The sequence below is a fragment of the Aotus nancymaae genome, unplaced genomic scaffold, assembly GCF_030222135.1.
Source record: "Aotus nancymaae isolate 86718 unplaced genomic scaffold, 86718_ANA_hifiasm-v0.15.2.pri h1tg000029l, whole genome shotgun sequence".
NCBI lineage: Eukaryota > Metazoa > Chordata > Mammalia > Primates > Aotidae > Aotus > Aotus nancymaae.
In genome coordinates, this window is record NW_026988442.1 from 47,184,751 (window position 1) to 47,208,202 (window position 23,452).

Sequence of the window (23,452 nt, forward strand, 5' to 3'; positions counted from 1 at the left end):
ACTTAAGACAACAATGTACAAAAGCAATGCAAGACAGCAAGGTAGTACACGATTTATCTGTGGTAGCAATGACAAGCTTGAACGGATTTTTTTTTTAATTTTACAAAATGTTTTTATGCACAGTATTTCACTTATCATGTGCAACCTTAAAAAGTAAATCAGGGAGGTACAAACATCCTCATCTTTTAGGTAAAGAAACCAAGTTTTTCATCAGGCTATGTCACTGTCCAAGCAAATAAGTGACAGATGCAAGACTGCAACTCATATTTTGACTCCTGCTCCCAACAAAGATTTATTTTGTATTGCTTTCTGTTTATAAAAGGTTACCAGCATTGAGACCTGAAGTGATGTACGAAGGCTTTGTGTATGTGGTAGTACTTAGATTGGGCTTTAAAGGCTGACCTGGAGTGAGAGAATATTCCAATTACAAGGGAATATAATGAGCAAAGGCCCAACCCTAAGTAGGACCTGACTCTGGCCTATAGGAGAAAGCAAAGCAGATTGGGACAATAGCAGATGAGAAAATTAGTTGGACTGGGGTGGAGGTTCTTGCCTTGGTCAAGTTGCAGATTTAATCCAGAAAGGTTGATGGTGGCCAGAGTCCAGAGATACCAAATACAATGCCAAAAGTCAACGGCAACTTGCTGAAGCTTTTTGAAAGGAAAGTAAAATATTAAGAAGAAAACTTCATTACAAAATACGTTAAATATTATAAAATAATTATACCAATAGGCACATTTAAGATTACAATTTTAGTACAGCTGTAAGAGTGGATAAGCAATGGGTGGGCTGTAAAGAAATAAAAGAATTTGGTGCTCAAAACTTGTTTGAAATTTCCTGTTAAGGAAATAAAAACAGGGGTAAAAGAGAAGCAAAGAGCACATTTTTTCAGTGTGAGAGAGAGCCATACATGCTTGAAGATTAAAAAAAAAGGAGTTATTAAGAATAAGAAATTAAGAATATGAAGAGGAAGTTGCTTGAGGGGACCTTTGAAATAAGAAGGTTAGGATGGGGTCAAGAACAAAGAAGAAATTGTTAAGCTGCGAAATCAAGAGGGATAACATTAAGCATGGAAAAAAGTCAGAATAAATGGATAAAGAGATTAAAGTAAACAGCAGAGAAGATTAAATTCACCTCAGAACCTCAGTCTTTTCAATAAAGCCCTGTGCGAGATACTGCTGAAAAAAAGTAGAAGAAAAGAATTGGGATTGAAAAATTCAGGAAAGAATAAGGCCATTTGAATTATCACTGATAAGAAATGGATTGTGTTGGTTGTTTTCAGAAGAAATAAGACATTATACATGTAAAAGTTAATAAACATATTTAGACACTTGATTTTAATAAACATATAAATGTAAGTAATAATTTATACATGTATAGTTATCTCCCTCTGTTGAATTGACATTCTTTTTTCATTTGAATAATAGAAAACAGAATGGTCACATATGAGGTGAAATTTGGCTTAAAATTATAAAAAAGTATCTAATAACCCAGAAATGTAACAGAATGAAACATTAATAATGATCATTTTTATTGAAATCTTACTAAAGCCAGGAACTGTTTTAAGTGTTTTACATGTACATTTTATTAATTCAATCTTCACAATAATGTACAGGATAGGAACAATTATTAATATCATTTTATCAAAAGCCAAAATAAGTTTATTACTTCCCTAAGAACATACTAATGAGTAGGGAAGCCTGAATTTGGACTATGAAAACCTGAATCTGAGTCCAAGTTCTTGACTACCATGTTAGCTTGGTGGCTAAAACTATCCATATAAACTATAAAATGTTACTCGAAGCTCCATTTTTTGATAGAGTTAGTAATTCAATATTTCATTTTATTCCATTTTTAATTATTTTTAATCAACAAATAAAAATTATATATATTTGTAGTGTGGAACTTGATATTTGCATTGTGAAATGACTAAATCAAACTAATTAATATCTCCATCACCTCAGATATTTATATTTTTGTGGTGAGAATGTTTAAAATCTACTCTTAGCAATTTTCAAATATGCAACACAGTATTAACTATAGTCGTTACATTGTACAATAGCTCTCCAGAACTTATTTCTCCTGTTTAAATGAAATTTTGTAACCTTTGACCAACATTTTCCATTCCTCCAACCCTACCCACTAGCCCCTGGTAACCACATTCTATTTTCTGTTTCTATGAGTTTCACTTTTTTAGATTTCATACATAAGTTAGATCATGCAATATTTGTTGTTCCATGCTTTGCTTATTTTACATAAACTAATGTCCTCCAGGTTCATCCATGTTGTCACAAGTGAAAATATTTCCTTCTTTTTTAAGGCTGAAGAGTATTTCATTGTCTGTCTGTGTGTGTGTGTGTGTGTGTGTGTGTGTGTGTGTGTACAATTCTTTATCCCTTCATCTACAGATAAGACTTAGGATGATTCCATCTCTTGTCTATTGTAAATGATGCTGCAATAAACATGAGAATGTACATATCTCTTCCTCACACTAATTTTGTCACCTTGTCTTGTTCCAGTTCTCAGGGGGAATGTTTTCAACTTTTCCCCATTCAGAATGATGTTGGTTGTGGGTTTGTCATAGATGACTTTTACTACTTTGATATATGTCCCTCCTATGCCAATGTTGTTGAGGGTTTTTACTCTAAAGGGAGACTGTATTTTATCAAATGCTTTTTCTGTGTCTATTGAGATGATCGTATGCTTTTCGTTTCTAATCTTTTATGTGATGTATCCCTTTTATTGACGTACATATGTTAAACCATCCCTGCATCCCAGGTATGAAGTCCACTTGATCATGATGTATTATCTTTTGGATATGCTCTTGGATTTGCTTAGCTAGAATGTTGTTAAGAATTTTTGCATCTATGTTTATCAGGGATACTGGTCTGCAGTTTTCTTTTTTGTTATGTCCTTTCCTGGTTTTGGCATTTGGGTGATACTGGCTTCATGGAATGATTTAGGGTGGATTCCTTGTTTCTCTAACTTGTGGAATAGTTGCAGTAGGCTTGATACTAATTCTTCTTTGAATATCTAGGTATACACCCAGAAGTGGAATTACTGGACTATATAATAGTTCTATATTTACTTTTTTAAGGAACTTCCATATTGTTTTCTATAATGGCTAATTTACACTCCCACCAACAATGTACAACACTTTTGTTTTCCCCACAAACTTACCAACACTTGTTAATATTTTGTCCTTTTGATAATAGTTATTCTAACAAATGTGAGGTGATATTTCACTGTAGTTTTAATTTGTGTTTTCCTGATTACTAGTGAAAATGACCATTTTTTCATATTCTTGCTGGCCATTTGTATGTCTTCTTTTGAGAAATGTCCATTTAGGTCTTTTGCCCATTTTGTAATCAGGTTATTATTATATTATCATTTGCTCTTGAGTTGTTGGAGTTTCTTACATATTTTAAATATTAACCCCTTATTGAACATATGGTTTGCAAATATTTTCTTCCAATCTGTATGTTGTGTCTTCACTCTGTTGACTGTTTCTTTTGTTTTGGTCTGTGATTTTGGGATCAGTTTAAAAAAATCATTGCCCAGATCAATGTCATAGAGCTTTTCCCCTATGTTTTCTTCTAGTACTTTTACAGTTTTAGGTCTTCTTCAAGTCACTAATTCATTTTGAGTTGATTCTTGTATATAGTGTGAGATAAGGGTCCAATTTTATTCTTCTGCATGTGGATACCCAGTTTTTCCAACATCATTTATTGAAGAGACTGTTCTTTCCCCATTTTTTGTTCTTTGTACTTTTGTCAAAGATTGATCGACCATAAATTTATGGATTTATTTCTGGGATTTTGGTTCTGTTCCATTTGTATGTTTATTTTCATGCCAGTACCAAGTTGTTTTGATCATTATAACTTTGTAATATATTTTGAGATCAGGCAGTGTGATGCCACTAAGCTTTGTTAAGATTGCTTTGGCTGTTTGGGAAAACTTGTGATTCCATATGAATTTTAAGATTTTTAAAAATAATTGTTATGTCATTGGAATTTTGATAGGGATTTCATTGAATCCATAGATCACTTTAGGTACTCTGAATATTTTAAGAACATTAATTCTTACCACTTGTGAACATGGGATATCTTTCTTTTTATCTGCTCTTCTTTAATTTCTTTAATCCATGTTTTATAGTTTTTGTTATACAGATCTTTCACTTCACTGATTAACTTTACTCCTAAATATTAAAAGATACGGTTTTCCTGACTTCTCTTGCAAATCGTTTGTTCTTAATGTTAAGAAACACTACTGATTTTTGTATGTTGACTTTGTATCCTGTAATTTTACTGAATTTGTTTATTAACTCTAACACTTTTATTTTTTGGTACAGATTTTAGGAATATATATACATATATATATTTAGGAGTATATATATATATACTCATGCCATCTGCAGAGACAATTTAACTTCTTTTATGATTTGGATGATTTTTGTTTCTTTCTCTTGACTAATGCCTCTGGTTAGAACTTCTGATACTATGTCAAACAGAAATGGCAAGAGTAGGCATACTTGTCTTTTTTGTAAATCAAAATTTTATCTTACATCTACTATTACCAGGCCATATTGTGATCACTGCCCGATCTTCCCTAGAAGTAATAGAATCTCATGCTGGTTTATAAGATCCTTGAGGTGCAGTTGCCTCATATGAAAGTTAAGCAATCTTAATTTTATACTAAGGAAACAGGGAATCATTGGGGAACATAATTAAGGGGAGCAACACATTCAGATTTATTTATTTTTATCTGTTACTCTGATAGTATGGGGAATGTCTAGTATCTAAAGCCCTTTAGGGCAGGAGATAAGATAAGAGCCCATTGCAATAGCCCAGGCAAAATACAATGAATGTCTAAATCTTGGCAGAAATAATGAGTGTAAGAAAATGATCTGAGCAGTTCTGAGTTTCCTTCAATATAATCTGAAGTTTGACTGCGTGTTGATGGAGAAGGAGATGCAGAAGTTGAAAAGGACTCCAAGATTCTTGTCTGGGAAACCGGAAACACCGAAAACAGAAACCTTTCCTGGTTTTCCTGGCCCTTACTCATCTTTACCTTCTTTGAAGTTCAATTTCACGTGAAGATACCTCAAATTTATGGAGAAAGAATGAAAACTGATTTTAAGAAAAAATATTCTAACCTAAGACATTGAAGCAAGAAAGACTAAAATTAAAAATACTAGGAAGAAATAATTTGCAGGAATAAACCCAAACTAGCTTGAAATTAAATGATGAAGGGAGTGGTGGTGGTGGAGAATAGATATTTCCAAGTATTTCATGAAAGAAAAATTTGGTTGAAGTTTGAATGACTAATAGGCATAGCCTTTGGTAATACAAATATATGTATGCTTTTTAAGAGTATATTAATATTTCCATTGTTCATTAGACCATCATAGATTTTTTTTCCTACAAAAAAGTAAAATGATGATCTTTCCAAAAAAGAAGTTGAAAATCATATTCTTTGGTAACTAAAATGAAATATAAAAGAGAAATTATGGTGACATAAGATGTAATAAAGAGCCAGGCATGGTGGCACATCCCTCTGGTCCCAGCTACTCAAAGGCTGAGAAGGGAGAATCGCTTGAGTTCAGGATTTCAAGACATCAATGAGCTATGATTACACCACTACACTCCAGCCTGGGTGATAGAGTGAGACCCCATATATTAAGAAACAAAAAAGAAGAAAAGAAAAGAAGTGTAATAAAAAAGTATTTTTTTTCCTTATTTAAATGTTGTTAGTTTGGCTGAACATAAAAATCATACTAAGAAAGAATGCTGTGTTGTTTCAGGCAAGCAATATAAAAAAATGAGTGGATTTTCATTTAAAAGAAAGTCTAACTATAACTTTACCATGAAGGTTGACAGTGAGAAAAAAAACTGCCAATATTTTACAGTTCAACATTTTTTTTTTGAGTTAAAGTGTAGGATGAAAGAGTGTGATCTAATTAAATTAAAAAGCTTCTAAACAGCAAAAAATATATATAGAGAGAGAGATCAACAGAGTAAACAGATAACCTACAAAATAGAAGAAAATACTTGCCAACTATGCATCTGACAAAGGTCTAATGTCCAACTTCTATAAGTAACTTAAACAAATTTACAAGAAATAAACAAAGTACCCTATTAAAAAGTGGTGAAAGGACAAAAGAGGGAATGCATGTGTCCAAGAAGCATATTAAAAAAAAAACAAAAAACTCTACATCACTTATCATTACAGAAATGCAAATCAAAACCATAAAGACATACCATCTCACACCAGTCAGAATAGCTATTATTTAAAAGTAAAAAATAACAGATATTGGAGAGATTGTGGAGAAAAAGGAACACTTAAACACTGTTGGTGGGAGTGTGACTTAGTCCAATCATTGTGGAAGACAGTGTGGTGATTCCTCATTTCCTAAAAACTGAAATGCCATTTGACTCAGCAATCCCTTTACTGTGTATATACCCAAAGGAATATAAATCATGCTATTATAAAGACACATGCATGCATATGTTTATTGCAGCACTATTCACAATAGCAAAGACATGGAATCCACCTAAATACCCATCAGTCACAGAGTGGATAAAGAGAATGTGGTACATCTACAACATGGAATACTATTCAGCCATAAAAAAGAATGAGATCATGTCCTCTGCAGGGACTTGAATGGAGCAGGAGGACATTATCCTCAGCAAAGTAACAAAGTAACAGAAAAACAAATATGACACATTTGCAGGTATAAGTGAGAGCTAAATGATGAGAACACATGAACACATAGAGGGAACCAACACACACTGGGGTCTATCAGAGGGTGTGTGGAAGGGTGGGAGGAGGAGAGGATCAGGAAAAATAACCATTGGATACTAGGCTTAATACCTGAGTGATGAAATCATCTGTATGACAGTTCTCAGGGGAAATGCTTTCAACTTTTCCCCATTCAGTATGATATTGGCTGTGGGTTTGCCATAGATGGCTTTTATTACCTTAAGGTATGTCTCTTCCATGCTGGTTTTGTTGAGGGTTATAATCATAAAAGACATTGGATTTTGTCCAATGCTTTTTCTGCATATATTGAGATGATCATGTGATTTTTGTTTTTAATTCTGTTTATGCAGTGTATCACATTTATTGAATTGTGGATGTTTAACCATCCCTGCATCCCTGGTACAAAACCCACTTGATCATAGCGGATATCTTTTTGACAGGCTGTGGGTTTCAGTTAGTGGAGGATTTTTTCCCACTTTCACCACTTCTATTCAACATAGTACTGGAAGTCCTACCCAGATGAATCAGACAAGAGAAAGAAAGAAAGGGTATCTAAATCTGTAAAGAGGAGGTCAAACTGTCACTGTATGCTGATGACATAATTGTATACCTAGAAAACACTAAAGACTTATTCAAAAAGCTCCTACAGTTAGTAAATGAATTCAGCAAAGTTTCAGGATATAAAATTAATGTACACAAACCAGTAGCTCTGCTATACTACCAACAGTGAACAAGCTGAAAGAAATCATAGACAACACAAACAAATGGAAACACATCAAATTCCCATCAAAATACCACCATTATTCTTCAAAGAATTAGAAAAAAATAATCCTAAAATTTGTATGGAACAAAATAAAAGAACCCTCATAGCCAAAGCAAGACTAAACAAAATGAACAAATCTGGAGGCATCACATTATCTAAATTCAAATGGTATCATAAGGCCATAGTCACCAAACTAGCAGGTACTGGCATAAAGTTCAGCGTATAGACCAATGGAACAGAATAGAGAACCCAGAAATAAAGCCAAATACGTATAGCCAACTGACCTTTGACAAAGCAAACAGAAACATAAAGTGGGGAAAGAACAGCCTATTCAACAAATGATTCTGGGATAATTGACAAACCACATGTAGGAGAATAATACTGGATCCTCATATCTCACCTTATACAAAACTCATTTCAAGATGGATCAAGAACTTAAATTAAGACCTGAAACCATAAAAATCCTAGAACATCAGAAAAACCCTTCTAGACATTGGCTTGTGCAAAGACTTCATGACCAAGAACCCAAAGGCAAATGCAACAAAAACAATGAAAAATAGATGAGACTTATTAAACTAAAAAGCTTCTGACCAGCAAAGAAATAATTGGCAGAGTAAACAGACCACCCACAGAGTGGGAGAAAATATTCAAAATCTATACATATGACAAAAGACTAATATCCAGAGTCTACAATTAACTCGAACAAATCAGCAAGAAAAAAATAAAACAATCTCATCAAAAAGTGGGTTAAGGTCATGAATAGACAATTCTCAAAAGAAGATATACAAATGGCCAACCAACATATGAAAAAAAAGCTCAATATCACTAATTATCAGGGAAATGTAAATCAAAACCACAATGATATGCCATCTTACTCCTGAAAGAATGAACATAATTAAAAAAATTTAAAAAAATAGAAGTTGGCATGGATGTGGTGAAAAGGGAACACTTTTACACTGTTGGTGGGAGTATCTAGTATAACCACTATTGAAAACAGTGTGGAGAGTTCTTAAATAACTAAAAGTAGATCTACCATTTGATCCAGCAATCCCACTTCTGAGTATCTCCCCAGAGGAAAAGAAGTCATTATATGAAAAAGACACTTGCACATGCATGTTTATAGCAGCACAATTCAAAATTGCAAAAATGTTGAACCAGCCCAAATGCCCATAAATCATTTATTGATTAATATAGAAGTATATGTATTCTGTATGTATATATATGTATATAACGGAATACTGCTCTGTCTTAAAAAGGAATGAAATAAAGGCCTTCTCAGAAACCTGGGTGGAATTGGAGACCATTATTTTAGATGAAGTAACTCAAGAATGGAAAACCGAACACCATAAGTTCTCACTCACAAATGGGAGCTAAGCTATGAGGATGCAAAGACATAAGAATGATACAATAGACTTTGGGGACTCAGGGGAAAGGGTGGAATGAGGGTGAGGGATAAAAGACTACACATTGGGTACAATGTGCACAGCTTAGATGATGGGTCCACCAAAATCTCAGAAATTACCACTAAAGAACCTATCCATGTAATCAAATACCACCAGTTCCCCAAAAACCTATTGAAATTTTAAAAAGGAGAAATAATCGGTACAACAAACCCTCATGACACGTTTGTGTGTGTCATGAACATCCTGCACATTTGTCCCTGAACTTAAAATAAAAGTGAAAAAGAGTCCCACCTATTATTTGAGATGGGCAAGAAATACATATACACAGAAGTAAAACATCCAGACCTTATTACAACCATAATGTGTATCCTTTTACCTTTCCCAGGCAGGATAGATATCTGGATAAAACACTAGTTTGTATTGCATCCTTTTTTTCACTTGAGACATTTTTCAGTAATTATCAACTTAAAAACTAGAGATCATTTCAACTGAGAGATAACCAAAGCACTCAAAAGCCACATTAATTGTACAGATTAAGCAACACTCAGACCCACAGTAAATTATACTCTTTGTTGCAAATCAACACTTTGGTGTGACTGAAATGTTTCTTACCTCTTTTTTAAGCATCTAAAACACACCTGACATCGTACACAGTGATGCAGAGTGACTAAAACAATGGGAAGCTCAGGCAAGTACAGAGGAGGTAATGGATCATAGCAATATTCTGTGACAGAGATAATTTGCATCAACAAAGCTCAATATGAAGGATCTCCCAAACGGATCTCAACTCATTGGTGTATCCCACTTGAGGTGGTTAACCTTGTTTTATTTCTGAAAATAATAAAAAACATAGGACAGATAAAGTTAATAGGGCAAAGCCAAGGTTAAACCATTTAACAGCACACCAATAACTCAGTATATAACTTCCTGTTTCACTTATGATTCAGAACTGGGGTACTGAGCAACCTCTGGCCTGCTAAATGAGAACACAATCTTGCTTCTCCTTGTTTATTCACTCTGTAGTACTTCACATATTATCAGCCTAACAATGGGCCTATTAATATGAACTGGAAGAAATATAGAAGTGGAAGACACTTTAGAGGTAATCTAGTCCATTTCTTTTACAAAAGATAAAATTGAGAATTATGGAATTTAGAAGTTAGATCTCCATATTTGTGGATTCTGCATCTGTGAGTTCAACCAACCATGGATCAAAAATGTTTTTTAAAAATTGTATCTGTACTGAACATGTACAGCAGACTTTTTCTTGTCATTATTCCCTAAACATTACAATGTAACAACTGTTTACATAACACTTACATTGTTTTAGGTGTCATAAGTAATGGAGAGATGATTGAACATATATGGGAGGATGTGCCTAGGTTATATTCAAATACAACACACACAATTTTTCTTTTTTTGAGACAGAGTTTTGCTTTTGTCACCCAGGATGGAGTACAGTGATGTGATCTCAGCTCACTGCAACCTCCACCTCCCGGTTTCAAGTGATTCTCCTGCCTCAGCCTCCGAAATAGCTGGGATTAGAAGCACCTGCCACCACGCCGGCTAATTGTTTTAGTATTTTTAGTAGAGAAGTGGGGGTTTCATCATGTTGGCCAGGCTGGTCTCAAACTTCTGACTTCAGGATATCTGCCTGCCTCGGCCTCCCAAAGTGCTGGGATTATAGGCATGAGCCACCATCCCTGGCCACCACACCATTTTATATCAGGGACTTCACAGAGTTTGGTATTAATGTGAGTCCTGGAACAAATCCTCCATGCATACAGAGGGATAACTGTATGCAGCTGGTGACTTTCAGTTGAAGCCAGTGCTCATTTACCATTCAAAAAATCCTAGGGCCCTGAAGAATTATGCTAAATCTATTCAGCCTATGCAATGTGAATGAAACAATAAAGTCTGAATGATAGCACATCTGTTTACAGCATGGCTTACTGAATATTTTAAGCTCACAGTTGAGATGTACTGCTCAGAAAAAAACTATTCATTTCAAAATATTACTGCTCATTGACAATGCACCTAGACACTCAAGAGCTCTGATGGAGATCTTCAGGGAGATTAATTTTCATGCCTGCTAACACAACATTCATTCTGCAGTCCATGGGTCAAGGAGTCATTTTGAGCTGCAAGTCTTATTAAGAAATCCATTTTGTTGAGCTACAGGTGCCATAGATAATGATTCCATGAACAGGTCTGGGCAAAGTAATTTGGAAAACTTTTGGAAATAATTCACCATTCTGGATGTCATTAAGAACATAAATGATTCATGGGAGGAGGTCAAAATATCAACATTAACAGGAATTTGGAAGAAGTTTATTCCAATCCTCATGGCTGATTTTGAGGGGTTCAAGACCTCACTGGAGGAAGTAACTGCAGATATGGCAGAAATAGCAAGAGAATTAGAATAGAAGTGAAGTCTGAAGATGTTACTTAATGCTGCAACCTCTTGATAAAACCTGAATGAATGAGGAATTGCTTCCCATCAATGATCTAAGTGAGTGGTTTCTTGTGATGGAATCTACTCCTGGTGAAGATGCTGTGAATATTAAGAAATGATAACAAAGGATTTAGGATATTATGTAAACTTGTTGATAAAGCAGTGGCAGGTTTTGAGAAGATTGACTCCAATTTGAAAGGAGTTCCACTGTGGGTAAAATGCTATCAAACAGGCCACCAAAATGCCACAGAGCAATCTTTCATGAAAAGCTGAGTCGATCAATGCAACAGACTTCATTGTTGTCTTATTCTAAGATACTGCCACAGCCAACCTTCAGCAACCAGCACCCTGATCAGTCAGCAGCCATATTGACATCAAGACAAGATCCTCCACCAATATAAAGATTACGACTTGATGAAGACTCAGATGATCATTTGCATGTTTAAGCAAGAAAGTATTTTCATAAGGTATGTACATTGCTTTTTCAGATATAATGCTATTATACACTTAATAAACTATAGTATAGTGTAAAGATGTCTTTTTTTAACTTTTATTTTAGGTTCAGAGGTACATGTGAAGGTTTGTTATATAGGTAAACTGCATGTCACAGGGATACAGATTATTTCATCATCCAGGTAATAAGCATAGTGGCCAATAAGCACTTTTCTGTGATCCTCTCCCTCTTCTCGTCCTCCTCCCTCAAGTAGGCCCCAGTGTGTATTGTTCCTCTCTTTGTGTCTATGAGTTCTCATTGTTTAGTTCCCACTCATAAGTGAGAACATGCGGTATTTGGTTTTCTGTTCCTGCATTAGTGTGCTTACTATAACAGCCTCCAGCTCTAGCCATGTCCCTGAAGAGGATATAATCTTATAATTTTTTATGGCTGCATAGTATTCCATGGTGTATATGTATCACATTTTCTTTATCCAGTCTACTATTGATGGATATTGAGGTTGATTCCATGTCTTTATTATTGTGAACAGTGCTGCAGTGAACATATGTGTACGTGTGTCTTTATGGGAGAACAATTTATATTTCTTTGGGTACAATTATGGGATTGCTGGGTTGAATGGTAATTCCGCTTTAAGTTCTTTGAGGAATCACCACACTGCTTTCCACAATGGCTGAACTAATTTACACTCCCACCAACAATGGGAGTATAAGCATTCCCTTTACTCTGCAATCTTTCCAGCAAGCAATTGACAAACGACTCCTTATTTAATAAACATTGCTGAGATAACTGGTTAGCCATATGCAGAAGATTGAAACTGGGCCACTTCCTTAAACTGTACACAAAATAAACCCAAGATGGAATAAAGACTGAAATTTAAAACCTAAAACTATAAAAACCCTAGAAGATAACCTAATAAATATCATTCTAGACATAGGATTTGGCAGAAGTTTCATGACAAAAATGCCAAAAGCAATTGCAACAAAACCAAAAATTGATAAATAGGATCTAATTAAACTTAAGAGTTTCTGCATAGCAAAAGAAACTCAACAGAGTAAAGAGACAACCTACAGAATGGGAGAAAATATTTGCAAACTATGCATCCGACAAAGGTCTAATACCCAGAATCTATAAGTAACTTAACAAATTTACAAGCAAAAGACAAACAACCCTATTAAAACATGGGAAAGGATGTGAACAGATACTTTTCAAAAGAAGACATACATGTGGCAAACATATGAAGAAAAAGCTCAACATCACTGACCATTAGAGAGTGCAAATCAAAACCACGAGGCCAGGTATGGTGGCTCACACCTGTAGTCCCAGCACTTTGGGGGGCCTAGACGAGTGGATCACTTGAAGTCAGCAGTTCAAGACAATCAAACATGGTGAAAACCGGGCTCTACCAAAATGCAAAAGTCAGTTGGGCATGGTGACGGGTGCCTGTAATCCTAGCTACTAGGGAGACTAAGACAGGAGAATCACTTGAACCCGGAAGGCAGAGGCTGCAGTGAGCTGAGATCACACCACTGCACTCCAGACTGGGAAACAGAGTGAGACTCCATCTGAAGAAAACAAAACAAAAACAAAAACCACAATGAGATGCCATCTCACACCAGTCAGAATGGCTATAATTAAAAAGTCAAAAAGATACATCTTATATGGACTAGGAAATAAAAAAAAAAACATGTGATCCACTTAGTGATAATTGCTTTTGTGGTGGTATGGAACTGAACCCATAATATGTCTGAGGTATATCTGTAAATAAAGGATGTGCCAGTAGAACACCACAATTACACCTGAATTCCTTGGCAAGGGTTGGAGGAAGAGCAAGTTGTGCAGCAATAGTAGGACACTGCAAGTCTCACTAATGTTTCTAAAATATTTCCCACCAGATGGGAAAGTCTGTGCCCAGCTTTTTGGTGCAGACAGTTATTTCAAAACAGGGATACCACTATGCTTGAAGGAATCTGAATTCAGGAAATAATATGTTAGTTCCCATGGTTGGTCCTGGCTGTCAAACCTATGCAGACTCTGCTGTGATTCGCTCTTTCTTTCCTTAGGCCACCATACCCTTGAATGAGGAGTTTAAAAAAAGTTTTAATTTTATTACAAGTTGAACTAGTAATTGTTAATATAAAGTTGTAGCTTCTCCTCATTCCTTATAGGAATGAAGCAATATTTGATTGAATCATCTAAAATACAAATGTTATTCAGCATAGAGTATCTTCTGGAATGATGAGTAAGCAGAAAAAAAATTGCCAAACATATGAAAAGATACCATAGTTCAAAATAAGAAGTGAAAAAGGACATTTTAATGTTAGGATATACTCTGATTGAGATTAAAGAGTACACTTCAATTATGAAAGGAAAGCTGACAGCAAGGGAGTCCACTTGGAGATAGCATGGCTACTTGTAAAAAGAGTTAAATTCACAAGTTCAATATAAACAGTAAGCAGCATATTTGAAAATGCAGAAATTAAGTTTGTTAAATGGAAGTCTGTGATAGTTTTCCAAGATCTCGGAGCAAAAAGTTAATTAGATGGAAATAGTTATTAAGAATGTAAATATATACATGGTGCAAAAGCCATAAGGATGCTATCATTAAAGATAATAAATTGAAAGGAAAAACTAAGGCAAACACAGTTGTTGCAACAGTTTCTAACCTCAAGAACGCATGAAATCTTTCAAAAAGAGTCCATAAATCAAACAGGATAATGGAATTGTATACATTAAGGAAAATAACCTCAAATCTAAACATTTCCTGATGAGCTAGAGAAGGTCAAAGGATGAAGAAAAACATCCTCAAGTTTCTGGTAGGGGAAAATGGTTTACTTCCAAGAAGGGGAAAAAAAACACAAGAAAAAATCTTACTGTATCTTATCTTCTTCATATTAGATGTCTGAGAATGAAAGAACAAAATATACTTTTAAGAAAAATATTTGGTTATCAAGTGAAACCGTCAGTATCATATGAGGGCATTACAGAACTATTTTCACATACCAACAGTTGAGAAAATATATCATCAATATGTCCTTCAGGAAGCGGTGACTCTAAGATACACTTCAGCTCTACAGAATATGCTAGAAGAAATAGCAATACATGGTAATAATGGTAATATCCTTAGGATATGGAGTTAAACCATAAAGCCATATTTTAATACTTGTTGTTAGTAAGATTATAAAATAATACGTATATGGAGAATATTTTTAAAATTAATGTGAATACCAAATCATGAACTTTTTTTTTTAACTGGAAAATAGTTCAAAAAGAAAGGAAAAATTTTAATACTTTTATCTTATGTAGGAGTAGTTAATAGATAGTTTCATTTATGATGCTGATGGTTTCTTTTAATATAATGGAGTAAAATAAGGGAATACATGTGTTCCAAAAAGGTAGAAAAAAATAGAAGAAAAAATAAAGAAGGGGAAAACTGTAGTTGATATACCCTGATGGGAAGATCAGGAAAAATATAAGTAAAGTAGAAACCACAAAACAAGTTATCAGAAGAAAAATCAAATATTATCTGACATTTAAGTTAATACATTTTGAATTGGTTAATTTATAATTAACCAATACAAAGTACCAAGTTAGATCACAAAGCAAAAGTTGAACAGATGTTGTTTGTTTGAAAGAAGCATAGAACAAATTGCCAAAATTAAAAATAAAAACTGGACAAAAATATATCGACAAATACAAATGTAGGTTTTACAATGTTATTAGAGACAAAATACGTCTCAAGGCAAAAGAAAACTTAAATGGATACGTAAGGTAATTTTGTACTTATAAAGGTAAATGTTCTAGTAAATATATACTGGTCATAAAATCATAAGGTTAATAGCCGTGCATTATTTTGCAAAACTGTTAGAAATTAAACACAATTGTAGAAGACATTAATTCATTCTTCTTAGCTTTTGAGAGACCAAAAGTATGCAAACAGAATTATTACCTATGTTAAAATCTTTGAATCTTTCCACAAAATGTCTATGTCTATGAAAGTGAAATTGTCAAAATGATGTAAGGAGTAAAAAGTTGACCAGGCAGATAATAAGGAAATGAGTTTTAAAAACTATGTAAAACCGATTTAAAATAACAGTAAAATATGTTTATAGGTGAGTTTTTAATCTTCTAGGAAGTAAATATTGATATTATCTAGAAACTATTTACACATTTTATAAACAGGTTCAAAGAATAGAAAAATAGGAAAAATACTCAAAAAGTTTTTAGAAGCAAATATAAATTTGGTAGTAAAACTTTGCCAAAAGAACGCCCTCAAAAATGTAATCTGCAGACAATGTCACGAATGAATACAGTTATAAACATCTTAAATAAAATAAACATACAACTGCTTAATAACATAATGCACCAAAATAAGATCCAAAACAGTAATAAAAAAATAATGCAGTATTTAAAAATATATTCATGAAATACATGACATTAATGGATCAAAATGGAACATGAACTACATCTAAATGATTAAAAGTAATTTAATAGGTATCACATTTATTTACAAATTATTATAAATTGTCTTTGTAAAGAGAAATATCCTTACATTATGAAGGTGATCTGTCTAAAATCAAATTTACTCAATATATTACTAAGGATATTGATGTAAATATAATTTAGTGATGAGCCACTATAAATATTTATGTCAAAGTTCGGAAACCAAGAAATTTGTACTATTAATATTTTCCGGGAAAACCTGCCAATGTAACTGGGAAAATATTGATTGGAAACAAGTAAAGAAATGATAGTGTAGAAATATTATAAAAGAGAGGCCTGGTATAATTGTCCTAATTATTTACAGACAAAATTATGTACCTAGAAAACCTAAAAAATCAACAGATAAATAGTAAAATTAATAGGAGATATCAGTAATATAGATATACCTATACATTTCTCTATGTAGGATCATTCATTCAGAAATTTAAATACTGTTAAACACCTATTTTTGGTAACTGTAGTGTAATGCAACTAAATAGACCAGAATCTGCAACTTAGTTTCTGTAAGGGATCATTTAGTAAATACTTTTGGCTTTGTGGGCCATATTGCCTCTGTTGCAAGTACACGGTTCTCTCCTTATAGGATGAAAACAGTCGTGGAAAATCTATATAAAAATGAGTATGGCTATGTTTCAATAAAACTTTATGGACATTAAACTTCAAAATTAATATAATTTTTACATGTCATGAAATATTATTCTTTATCTCTGAACCATCTTAAGTAAAAGAGGCTGTAAAATACTATGGTTTGCTGAGTCATGAATAGGCTATAAATGGCCTTTCAGTGATATCATCACAAATTAATCTGCTGGGTATTATTCACATCAAAAACAGAACTGTCAAAGTTTATGTCATGTCATGAAGAATTTCATAAACTTCATGGAAGAAAGATTACCAGCTATAGAGACAGAAGTGAATTTGGAATATACCGGTTAGGAAGGGCAGGTATAAGATCCTGAGTGGTTTAATAAATCAGTGAAATCATTTTGTTTTCCAGTTTGTGTAGATGAAATAACGAGAAACCCCCCATCCTTTTGTATTCTGTGAAGAATTGCTCTTCCCCATATAGCATAGACAAAACTCACAAATGTCTCCCATTTACCTATGATGAGACCCAACACAGAGCTTCAAAATTCCCAATCTTTACCTCATAAATGATAAGCTAAACTGCCCATCCCCACTGACCAATGGGAACAAAATGCTTATTGAACAAATTTTGGTTAAGATTTTCTCCTTTTCCCAAAGCACTGAATTTTGACTTACCCTCAAGATGAGGCAGCATGCCACTCCCCTTCCACAGTCCCTGGAGATAGCAGGCTGGTCTCAGAGTGGAACATTCTCTGTCAGCTAATGCAACCCTTTCATCCCTTTTCCCCCTCTCGCAGTTCATTCTAGCCTTGTTTACTCCTCTCTATAAAAGAGAAACCAATCCCTTTTTGCCTAACTCTTGAGGTGATTGCCTCTACCTTGTAATCATCCCTGCAGATAAAATCTCTCCTTACTGTGAATAAAAATAAAAATTGTATTTTTTTTTGTTACATCCCTATGTAAAAATCAGCAAGAACTTCCCAGTAAATAAAATTTTCCTCTTTTTGTTCAATGGCATGATGCTCTTTTCAAAATTAAAAAAAAAAAAATTGAAAAAGAATGTGCACTTTCAGGGAGATAACTGATTAGTAAAATGCATTTACTAGCTTTACTTTAATGAATCTTTGGGGTTTTAGTATTTTTTTAAATCTTAAATTTAAATGATATACACTTAATAACTGAACATGACGCTAGACAGCAGATAGATTTTTCAGTTAACTTGCATGATATATTTATATTAATTAAAGATTTTCTACAAAGGTTGAAAAAAATGTGCCCTCTACACTTTCTCAAAGAATTAAGATGCTTAATAATATCTTGACACATTCAAATATGCAGAATTTGTGCATGGAATATTTCTAAATTTAGATATATGTGTCTAGTTTTATTACCTGTGAACTAAATTTTCCCGACTTGCTTCTATTTATTCTTTTATTTTCTGTACTTAGTTAGATCTTGTCTATGGGATTTATATAGACACCAACAATATAAGATTAACCTTAGAAGCATATTAACTAATTTATTATCACATGAAAGCTCTGCTCTGGAGTCAGACTCCTGGATTTTATTTTGTCTTAGTTTTTTGGCTATGTGATCATTAAGGTATTTAAACTCCAATTTCTTCAGTAGCCTCATATTTTAAATGTAGTCATAATAGTACCTAATTCACATGATTGTTGTAAAGATCAAATAATTGGATTCACGTGAATTGTTTCAGTAGTGCCTGTATTATAGTAAATATTTCATAAATGTTAGCTATTATATCAATTAACGTCTTCACAGAAATCAGATGACACACCCCAAGAGGAGATTTTAATTGAAGAGATTCAAATTTTAAAAAAGGAAAATCAACAAAGCAGGGTCCACCCCACGGTTAGCAGCAACAGGAAGCAAAAGAAGGAAATAATTACTAGAATCAGAGGGAGTAGGGGTCACTTGGCAGAAGTTGTGGTCTTTACGTTCAACCACAGCAATTTGACAAGGAAGGACCTGGGTAATAAATGCCCTTACCTCGCCTCTGGCATAGAGAAGTTTAAACCACACAAAGTAATAGAAATCTTCACTGGGATGGAAGAGACCTAACATATCAACATATGTAGCACTCTGCATGAAATTCCTGAGACGAAATATTGTCATGCTACCTTTGAAAGTGTAGATGTAAAATACACCCCTTGGCTTTTTTCTTTCATTATTTCTACTCTTATTATAGTTTCTTTTGTTTTGTTTTCTACCACCACCACCCTCACCTGAATCACGGATGTTCCATTTTCCATTGGTTCTTACCACCTATGATATTAGAATGTTCCAAATACTTGTCCTTGTGTAAAAGCCACTCAGCAACACATTTTGTTGTTGGTTGGTTGGTTTGGTTTGGTTGATTTTGCTTACATTTTCCTGAGTCTGTTTTTGCTACTCACTGTAAAGGACACTAGGTTCTGAAACACATTCCTGCATTTGTTAGGAACGTCACTAAAACGAAAGCAGTATATACTGAATTGTAGTCAGCAACCATCACTTCTTTTAGAATGTTTTGAGTTGTAAAATATATTTAATATTACATTAAATCATATTTTGTTCCGTTGATTACTCCTTATGGTCTTTAATAATAAGCAGATTTTTTGGGTTGAGTCAATCAAGGTCAGAAATCTGGAAACCAGAATCTTCGAAAAATTACGAAGAACACGGGATCAAACTTGTTGGTAGGTAAGGTAGTATCTCCTTCTATAACTAAGGATATGAAATTTCTGCAAAATACACATTCCTTGCCATCCCAACGTCAGAAGAATGTTGCAACCTACATTTTATCCTCTCTTATAGAAGTGAGGTCATTGTATTTTATAAGTTGCATTCTTGAAGATAAATAGGTAATGATGATAAGGGAGAATTAGGCTGTGTATACATGTATGTGGGTATGTTTGTGTGACTATTACTGGTTAATCTGTTATTGGTTGTAAAAATTACTCATGGAGTTAGAGAGTTCCTTGTGAACAAGATTTGGAAACAGACTTTTGTGTGTGTGTGTGTGTGTGTGTGTTTGTATGTGTGTATGAAATAGAGAGAGAGAGAGAGAGACAGACAGAGAGAGAGAGGGCACCCTCTCCCTAAATTATAATTATTATTTACATTTCTGTCAAAATTTTATATATACTATATCCATATTATTTTACAAATCACTGTATAGCCTACTCAAACAAACAGTAAATTTAAAAGCTATTAAAGGGAGTTGTATTAAAGCAAACTATTCAGAGCTATTTTAATAGGTCACTTGAAGTCAGACATAGTTATGTTGTAAAACTAAGAAATTCCAATAGGACCTTGATTGAAGTTTTAAATGAGTAGAGCTCAGCAGATGTATCACCTCCTATGTAAGGCAGTATACATAAATACTGGGTAGCTTGATAGAACTATACAAAACAGTATCTGTCCTTCCATAGTACACAATTAAATATGAGAGATGACCCAGATGCACATATATCTGGCTACTTCACATTACAACAAGTGTAGAGACACATGCAGAGTATAATGGAAGTATACGCTACATATGAACACAGAGAGAACATCCTAAAGAAAGTGACGTTTGAGTTAGATTTAATTAGAACAAAAATTCATACACATTTCCTAAAGCACTGGAGATTATTAAGAAAAATTCACTAAAATCCTGGAACCTATGGAGGTCAGAAATATATTCAGTGGAAATTTTTTTCAGTGTATGATTATGTGGAAAGTGATCAATTTTATAATAGCTGGTTGGCATATATATATTAGATAAGACTTTCTATAAATAAAGTAATGTAGACTTAGGTGTTAAACAAGGGCAAATACCTAAGCTGAGATATAGAATAAGACATGCTTGAAGACCCTTTAGAAGATCTAATGGAATGTTTCTAATGGACAACGTTTCTAATGGAAACCACCCAGTTTCCATTAGATCCTGGTGATTTATATAAATTAATGTAGTAAATAATTTTATTACAGTTCAGGGATTGAAAGCACAAAAAAATAAGGTCAATTTTCCCAACTGAATTGAGCAGGAAAATAGCATTCATTGCCCCTTATTCACTAAGCTAAGGCTTGCTTCTAACTGAAACTAAAAACAAAACATTTCCAAGAAGTCCGGCATCATTAACATTATTTCAATTTATCTTTAACAAAGGAGCATAATTAACTTTCTGTGATATGGTCACTAGAGATTAGACAGTGAGAATACTGTAATGATTAAGTCTTGGGCAAAATAACCAGCTTTATTGCATCTGTAAAATGAGACCAATGTTTCACTCCACAAGATTTTAAGAATTAAAGCAACCCACATAGTGAAAGCTCAGGACACAGCATATGCAGGAACCATATTAAATTTTAAGTGTATGCTCACTCTATGACTAAACCAGTGTATTTTTAACACTTCTTATGTGCCAGGCATTGGGTGTGGTATTTGGGAGACAGATATGATGACCACGTTCCTGACTTTGAGGCACTCACAATCTAGAACATGAACAAGCAAACAAAGAACAATGAAGTCATAAGATAAGAATATTAAATGTCATGTATATCAGGGGTAGGCCTTCAGGAACTATTAATGATACATTTACTCTCATGTAAGCCTTGATTTTATAACACTAATATACATTTTATCCCTACTGGTATAAATACTGAATGAAAAATCAGTCAGATTGCACTGGACCATTTGTAAATTGAATCAGCCTAATAAAAGTGAATGAGATAGCATGGTGCCCCATATTATACTTAAAGGAATAAATTTAAGTTTCTAATATTCATTAATTTATTCTACAAACATTTTTGTCTCTTCTGTGTAACAGGAAGTGTTCTAAGCATTTGTGAAACATCAGTACTCCAAACAGATAATAATCTCTGCCCATTTGGGACTTAAATTACCAACAGAAGAAATGTAATGTATACAGTATGCTACAAGGTGATGTGTTAGAAGGGAAGGAAAGAAAAGAAAGGAAAGGAAAGGAAAAAAAACAAGGCAAAGCAAATGATAACAAAGGAAAGAAAGTATAGCAGAATATAGGAGATCATGAGGTTAGAGGAAGGAGGCTGAGATTTTAGATAGGATAGTTAAGAGTAGACATTATTTATAAATGACATTTGAGTTCAGACTTTAAACAAGTGAGGAGGTTAGTCATGCAAGTGTTGGAGGCAAAAGCCTTCTAAGCAGAGGAAACAACCCCAAAGATTGAAGTGTCCCTGGAATATTCAAGAAATAGTGAAAGTGAATGAGAAAAAGAAAAGCTGGAGACGAGTTCAGAGAAATAATGTAATGGGATGGAGACCAGGTTAAACGGAGCCTTTTTGAAAATTATCAGGTGGCCTTTACCTTGAGAAAACTGGATACTACTTGCAGAATTTTCAGCAGGGATACGGCATAATCTTACTTCTGTCTTGCTGTGTTGAGAATAGATTGTGAGAAGAAGTAGAATAGAAGAAGTAGGAAATTAAGGCAGAAATCCATGAGAAACTTGATGGTGGCTTGGGCAGAATAGCAGTGTGAAGGTGGAAGCATATAGATTCTGGGTATATTCTGAAATTGAAATCGACAGGAGTTTCTCAGGGATTGAATGTGGGATATGAGAGAAAAGAATAATCAAGGATGATGCTAGAGTTGTTAGTGGAGGATGAGAAAGACTAGAGTTATCTCCTGAAAAAAGTAAGGTGGGGAAAGGTGGGATTGGAGCAGGTTGGTTGGGGAGGACTATCAGAAATTTAGTTTAGGAATGTTAACTTTGCAGTGTCTTCTAGATATCCAAGCTAAATAAGCAGTTAGACACACTAATCTAGTTTGGCAGAAAACTGAAGGTAAATATTTGGATGTCATCATTTACATGGCATTTAAAGCCATAAAACTCAATGGATTAAAAGAAATTAGATGAAGAAGAAGAGTCAGGGACTGAACCAGGGACATTCAAATAATGAAGTCTGGAAAGGCAGAGTAAAGAGTAAAGTGACTGTAAAGCAGCGAATGATAAGCTAAGAGAAGAGTCAAAATTGTGTGTTATCCTGGAATGCAGCGGAAGTCAGTGTATCAAGGCAGAGACTGTGATGAACAGTCTCCAATATTGCTGGTTGGTCAATTAAGATGAAAGCTGAGGATGGACCACCAAATCTGACAACATATTGGTCTCAGATTTCTACCAGGAGCTGATTTGGTAAAATGGTAAGAGTGAAAACCTGACTAACGTAGATCTAAAAGAGAATAGAGTGACATAGAGACAGAGAATACAGCAAACACTTTTGTTAAATATTTTTGCAAAGAGGACCCAAAAAATGAGAAAAAAAATGATAGTCAAAGGAAGTATTTAAAAAATCACATATAGGAGCAATAACGAAATGCTGTATGCAAATATAATAAAGAGCTAAAATTACTAATGCAAGAGAGACAGAGAAATACAATGCTCTAGTGATACCCTTTTATAAGTAAGAAGGAATAGTGCACAGATGCAGAACCATTTTCGATAGAAACAGGGATAGTTGATTTAAGGTAACAGGTGGGAGGTCAGGTTATGTGGGTG

The 23,452-nt window shown here is 34.0% G+C and overlaps 1 protein-coding gene across 3 annotated transcripts in view; it reads right to left on the reverse strand.

Annotated features, from left to right (window-relative positions):
- SCN2A (sodium voltage-gated channel alpha subunit 2) overlaps positions 1-23,452 on the reverse strand; it is a 147,184-nt gene that overhangs the window by 116,039 nt on the left and 7,693 nt on the right. Inside the window, exon 1 of one of the 3 annotated variants that reach the window (XM_012440619.3) lies at positions 17,601-17,721. The exons of the other annotated variants lie outside the window; for them this stretch is intronic. The gene's annotated coding sequence lies outside the window, so the exon portion shown is untranslated. Of the gene's footprint in view, positions 1-17,600; positions 17,722-23,452 lie in introns of those variants that run through there. 3 annotated transcript variants of the gene reach the window in all.